The sequence below is a fragment of the Cupressus sempervirens genome, chromosome 8, assembly GCF_028749045.1.
Source record: "Cupressus sempervirens isolate cs-2001-9-10 chromosome 8, ASM2874904v1, whole genome shotgun sequence".
NCBI classification, from domain to species: domain Eukaryota; kingdom Viridiplantae; phylum Streptophyta; class Pinopsida; order Cupressales; family Cupressaceae; genus Cupressus; species Cupressus sempervirens.
Genome location: NC_143125.1, coordinates 432,734,943 through 432,742,929, shown reverse-complemented (window position 1 = coordinate 432,742,929; position 7,987 = coordinate 432,734,943).

The following is a 7,987-nucleotide window of genomic DNA, read 5'->3' as shown; positions in this document are numbered from 1 at the left end:
TTGGGTCCCGGACCCCTATGCAAGCCACTCCCAAGTCACGTACCTAGACAACCTCTCCTAAGCACATAAACACATAGTTGTGTCCCATACCACAACACCCATAAAGATCAAATTCGGTTCCTTAACAGGCAACCTGATAATAAGATGGATCAAACTAAATCCAAATACACATAAATGCTCACAAAACAAATTTCATAATTATAAACTCCAATTTGAATCACAAGAATCATCATAACACCTAGCCACATAATTGGTATAAAAGAATTCTCACAACCTCTGGTGTACTCCCTAGACTGGTCGACGTCTAAACAATGCCAAAATCTCAAGCATAGGAAGTACAAGTAAAACCATACAGATACTTAGAGTAAGTTTCATGTTTGGCTTAATCGAACTTACGTAGTTAAGTTGAACATAAGGTTTCATTTTCAGTTAAACACATGTTCGAGGTAATAAGTTTTTGCAATCATTCCTTTTTAACTAACCCATTTCTATATTTAAATGATTGTTCAATTACCTTATAACTAAGCTAAGGATAATCATTTATTTATTTATGCTATAAAAACAATCCTTAATGATTTTAAATAAAACAAATTCGACTTTATTAAAATCATTAAACCCTCATTAATATCTTCCATTAAATCAATAATCTAATCCTACATTTTTATCAAATAATATCCATTATTAATTAACTTTAATTAAACTAATTTTTAATTAAGTTAATTTATTAATTATTAAAGTATATCAATAATATTTAATTAATTATTAATATATATTAATAGAATTTAATAACAATATCAATAATTAATAATTTAAATTTATTATTAATTAACTTTAATAACATTGATAATCAATTATTAAAATTAATTACAATTTGAATACTATAACATTTTACAAAATGTAATAACCATAATCTATTTTTAATAAAATATTAATTAAATTTTATATAAAACAAAAAAAATTATAAGCAAGATTTTTTTTTAATAAAACAAACGCATTAACTAAAGCGTTTTAGGCCCGCCGGCCTGCAGACTAAGGTCTGCCGCAGCAGGGTACTGCTGCGTCAGCAGTACCTGCTGTCACAGTAGTACTACTGTCGCGACAGTACCAGCTGCGACGTGGGCAGAGAAAAAGGTGAGGTGGGGGTTGGGTTAATCCCTCCCCCATCATACTTTATTTTTTTATTTATATATATATATATATATATATTTTTTTTTTAATTTAAAAATTATAAAATTTCAAAAAAAAACGTTTTATTATTACAATTATTATAATTAAAAGGTTTGTGTATCTATAAAATTTATTAAATAATCTTTCTTTTATCTCACACACACACACACACACACACACACACACACACACACACACACACACACACACACACACACACACACACACATATATATATATATATAATTTTTACACTACTCTTCTTCCAGTTCATATTAAAATATGTATATATTTTTAATCCATGATTGAAACTTCAGTCTAATAGGAAAAATAAATCGAACCCTTTGAATTTTCAATCTTAAGATTTTCATTTCCACAAACAAACCCTTTCTAAATTTAAATTTCTAAATTCCAATTTAATTCAAAAGCCCAGATCTCGATTTATTACCAATTTCTTTCCATTGCAGAACGAGGTTATTTAAATAGTTTTTCAATCCGGATTCACAGATGGAATCAAAAAGCAAAAGATGTAGAACGAAGGGTGGCAAGATTCATACAACGAAATTTGAGAAATCAATTTCAACAAGCACGAAGAAGACAGAGATCCGAAAATATTTTTACAATGGTTCACAAACCCTACCTTGATCTGATGCTAACAATCTAGTGAAACCCTTGCTAATCCAAACCCTTCAAAGCTTCCAAAGATTTCTTTGTTCCCCTTTCCAAAAGTGTGTTCCCTGAAACCTGTGTCTGAAAACTTGTCTCCCAAAAATCTCTCTTGAAAAATGAACCCTCAAATTTTGATAAGGAGTTCTCTTCCTATAATCGAGGCACTAATTGTGCGTTTACTCGAGAGGTCTCTTGATCCCCCTTTCGTTAACTCTAAAATCAACCTTTATTTATCTTATCTTTCATATTTTCATGCATGTTAAATGGATTATTAAATCTCTTTATTTAATTTCCACTCAACTTCTATTTTAATCAATTTATAACTTATAAATCTCATGCGCACTTAACGCGATTAAATATCTTTATTAATTTCACATGTTTAATCTTTTCAAGTAATTTCTTTTATTTTCAACTCATGCATAAATCATGCGAACTATAATCTTTATGATAATTAAATATCTTTTCACTTTTAATTTCATTTTTAGAAACTTAATTGATAAAATATTTATTAACTTAAATAACAATAATATTTAGCATTTATTTAAAAATGCACTCTAAATATATTATTATTAAATTAAATAAATATAATCACATTCTAAATTTAAACTTTAACTTTTATCTCCAATATTTAATTCTCTCTTATTTAATTAATTCATTCATGCACAATTAATTTCCTTTTTAAATTAAAATATTCTTTTATTATTCCTTCATGCACTTTAAGCGAATTGTTAAATTACTTTATTTAACTTTCCACTTTGACTTTGCTTTTAAAGTTAATTTATAATTTTAATCTCATGCGTACTTTATTAAAATACTTTTATTCAAGTTCACATGTTTTTATCTTTTAAATTAATTTCTATATTTTAAACTTATTCATGCGAACTTAAAACATATTCATAATTTAATATCTTTCTCCTTTTAATATTTTTTTGAACGTTTAACTTGATAAATATTTATTAACTTAGATAACAATAATATTTAGCATTTATTTAAAAATGAACTCTAAATATATTATTATTAAATTAAATAAATATTATCATGTTCTAAATTTACTCTTAGAACTTTTATCTTCAATTTAATTCTTTATATTTAATTAATTTCTCAATTAATTAAATATAATTAAATATTCATAATATCATAATAATTTTTCATTAAATTAAATTATTAATTTAACCTATTAATTAGACTTAATTAATAGAAATTCATCAAAGACTCACAAAACAACATACGCACAAAATACACACAGGTTTAAAAAGGGTAGACAGTCTGTTACGAGTCCTCCTTGCAGGACAAGTATTATAGGCTTATGGCTAGGATTGGACCTGATCATTATCTTCCCATTCTCACCATTTGAGTATTTGTAATAGGGCATGCTCATCCTGGCAATTCAGGGAAGTCGATGCCCGGTACCTGCATCTTGCATAAAAGCCAAGCATGTACATGTATATAATATATCTAAACTAAACAGACAATGGCGGGGAGTGGTTCATCGTGTAGATCCCGACTAGCAGGTGACTACGACTCCCTCCCTTAACCACATCAAACATGTCAGACAAAAAGATAAAATAAACACACACACCATACACATGCAAGTATGGGGTAAGTATAATAATCACAAATCTAAGATCAAATGCGTACATATAATAATGCATCTCTATCAATACAACATAATCATCATTAAAGACATCATGTTAACATTTTTATGAAAGAAACCACATTTACTAACTAGGATCATACCATTAACAACACATGAATGAAATCAACTAAGCAATAATAACCGATGCATTTGTAATCAAAGTCATGAAATAAGATCATAATATTATAAATCTAGTATCTTTAAAACTAATCAATGCATAAAATCAGCTTAAAGAATTTGACAATGATAACAGAAATGCGAACTAGGGGCAAGCACTACAACTTGTATATGGTTTAAGAAGATTGGATGTATCCTTGTTATTTCATTGTTAAGGATGTAATGTTAGATGAATAAGTTATGATTAGAAGTAATTCAACGTTAAGGGATCTTTAAAGAATGTAATCTGCTATGTTATGTTATTTTTAGTTGGATGTTACTATTGCTTCCGCAAGTGTTGTGTATGGTTTTACTTTCATGTTTAAAAAAAAAATTGTTTGGTAAACTTAGTATAATTCTTTGGATCCCTTGGCGGAGAATTACATTTTTCTTAATTGAACCATCATCATTTCATCTTATTTTTGATGTGCATCCATATGACCGAAAGATACCAAAAATCTCATGAGAAGCAATAATACTCAATCACCCTTTTATTGGCAAACCTGATTCAAAGGCTTGGCCGAGAAAGAACCAGGAAGAAAACTCAGTATTGTTGCCATTACAACAAGGTTTTGAAATACAAATTACATAGGATTCCAATCCCAAAATTACAAAAATTTAATTGAATTTCCTTCATGACCCTTATCAAGAGATCCATATCATTTTCTGCAATATATTACTAAGATCGTGGAGAGAACATAATCTGATCAGGTGTCAAACAAGCATGACCAAGAGACAAAATCAAACATGCATATTCATACTAGGTTTTCACAACAGGATTCACAATGAATCAAAACTAGGGAAAGGTGAATTTTTCTAACAGGAGAAGTCAGACACAACACCAAAATAGATGCCCAATCGAAGCTATAAATCAAGAACTTTTGTTCTTCCATTTTAACATGCCAAACTCATACAAGGTTTGTGCTGATAGGTAGGGGCCCATAACACCCTACCCTCTCTCCCTCTTCTCATCCTGAGAAGAGACTCTACACTTGTTGGAGTCCAACTAAAAAGACCTTTCCCAAAATTGGCCACTTCTACCCTATCCAAAGGTGAGTAATGCCCAAACACCCATACAAGATAACTTCAAAATTCAAACAAAAACATGAAATAAAAGCATTCAAGAAAATCTGAACAAGGGAGATGAAGAACTCCTACCTTAACAAAGAGGTTATGGTGAATGAACAATTTGAGTAGAGATTTTCCTTCCTTGCCTTTAATCTTCCAAGACTCCTCTCTAAAAGTAGAGATTGGCTAACAACCAAAACTACTCCAAGAAAGGCCTCTAAATAATATCCAAACTCAACCACCAAAAAGAGCAATAACTTCCCCCACTCACTTACAAATCTAGAAGTTTCTAACTCAACCCATACTAAGGTTAACCACTAAGTGGAGTTGAGGTGATGCAACTCATGGTAGCCATATTCAATTTTCGCACAAAGGCAAAAATAGACATTTTGAGTGACCTCAAAAGTCAATAAAAGGGGCTTGGGGGTTGGAAAATGCCCCCAACCCATACCCATACCCCTTGGGTATAATTATTTCATGATTTAAAGCCTTAGGAATTGATTTGGAACCAAACAAAAGCTAGGAATAATTAAGACCATCTAACAACTCTAAAATGTAGATTAAGCACTAATATGGATTAGGAGTAACTAAACTTGATTAAGAAACAAATTAGCAAAAAGACACTAACTTAATCTGACTTAGGTCCAAAGGTTACACATTTAACCCAAGCTAGCATGCTAAAAAGCATAAACAATTCAAGAGTGTCAAGTGACACTATAAGAACACAGTTAAGAACATTAACATTATCTAATCATGAAAAGATACATTCATACATCTCACAATATAACTAGTTATGAACAACAAGGTTTCCACAAAAAGAACATAGGGATCAGTTCCATTCCTCTGTCGGGTTTCTCGGCTAAAATATCCTACACACTCATTGCACACATCAATAGTCCCATAAAATCACACACACACACACACACACACACACACACACACACACACACACACACACACACACACACACATACATATCAAGAAATCACATAAATTAAAACATACATCTATAAATCAGTCAGGGTTTCTCTCATCCTACTCAATTCTTAACCATTAAAATCTCTTAAATCAAAGTTTTGATCCTACATTTACTTATTTCATCAACATACATATACATAAAACATTAAATGATGAACATTAAATAACTAAAAGTAACATCACACAACATGAAATAATATAATAGGTTCAAAATTCAAAATAATAGTAATGTATCACTATGCTACGATCGGTTGGGGTGAGGCCTCACATTTATGTTTTTATTAGGCTTGGGTACCTTTATGGACAATGTGGTTAGTAGCTAGGTTGTTTAGTTTCTGGTTCTAGCTTTCTGGTATGGTATAAGTCTCTGCCTGCTGGTACTCCTGTTCTTTTTGTCTTTTTTTGTTATTGGCTAGTAATGTGTTGGTTACCAACCTTTTGACTATTAAGGGCCAACCCCCTTGTTTTTGATTGCTTTTAATTTCAAAAACATATACAATTTAGACAACCCCCTCCAAAATGTAGAAAAAGTTTTTATAGAATGTTTATCCAATAGTGGATGAGTTTGAGTCTATAAACATATCTTGATAAATATAATTTATGATAACTATCATTCAATAGATGATAGAAGTCTTAAAAAAGATATCAATGTATGAAAGCGATTACATTTTTTCACATTGAATAATGATTTGTTCAATGCAACAACGAAAGACTTCAAACAAATGAACTTGATACAACAATTGAGCTCAACATAGATATGAGGGGAAACATAAGATTCTTTTTCATTCCAACACCATAGTTGCAATACAAAGCTAAGTCACATCAATGACAGGTCAAGCTCTGTCGATAATGCCTGCGTTGAAAAAAACAAAAATTGCTGCAAGTATATCCAAGCTAAGCTAAGACTTAGCCAGATTTATTACAACAAAAGCAAGCTTCCCAATTGATCTATCACCCAAGGATGCCTTGAGATCACCATGATATGATATTTTTCTATACATAGCTCATCAAGAAGAAACTCTCATAACATGTGGAGAGGCCTTGTTCAAATCACCACAACGTGATATCTCTAAATCACCTCTTCGAGATTTTCAATGATCTAGGTCACAAAAAATCTCAATCCATCCCAATAGATCCAAGTGTGTACGATTGGTCCATAATGTAGTCAATTATAATGCATCATCAAGATGAACATATAGGTATGGGCTACTCTCGAGACAAAATGTACTAAAGACAAAATAAAGTCAAACTTTTTTATTTATAGATTCACTTTCCAAAATTTTTGTTATTTTTTACTACAAATATGTAGATCATGAAGATCAAATGCTGAAATTGTTAGAAAAATCCATAATGTTTTTGATTTTTTAAAATTTGGTTAACTATATAGTTTGTAGGGAGGATAGCTACATCCAAATATATACCTCAAACTCCTTAACAATCACAGTCATTACACACTCCTCTACCTAACTTATGGAGACACCCTCAATGTTCATGCACCTGTGTCATTAAGATGAATTAGAGCTATTGCACCACAACCAATCACTAGTGTGATGAGTTCCCCTTGAGGAAATTCCATCATTTTCTCTTCGTCTTGATACAAGCTCCAACTATTTTCCCTTGTTGACTCCTTACAAGATGATCCTTTTCAAATTACTAAGAAATCCTATAACCCCTTTCTTTTGTGTCCTCTAGTGTGCAAGGCCAATACTTGACTAATTCATCAATTTGGATTGTCCATCACATTTGTAGGAAGTTTTTTCATAACATTCAACACCAAATCTTGTTCATCTAGATGATGCAAATGGAATTGAGAAACATGGAAAATCAGACACATCTCAATGTGAAGGCATATTCAACTTGTATGTTGCAAGGCAAACCTTCTACACAACTTCAAAAGGACCATTCCATCATTCTACCATCAAAGTACTCAACCCCTTGCATTCCTTGAATTGATTGGGGTCCATGTGTAGTAGAATCTTGTCATCTACATTAAACTCAACCTTCTTATGCTTCGCATCTACAAATCTCTTTGTATTTTCTACTAACTTTTTGAGCTCATATCTTGCCAAGTTAACTTGTTCATTCAAATATTTTACTAGCTCAACAAAATTAGTATAAAATCCATGATATCCTTGCATGACCATCTGAGGCATTACCATTTTTTTTCTCATTTCCAACTCAAATGGAGAGAACTTCAATGATCCAGTCTTATGCAAATTATAGATAAATTGATGCATGTCAATTAATCTTGGATAATTTCTTTGATTGGATGCCACATAATGTCTCAAGTAATCCTCCAACATGATATTGATT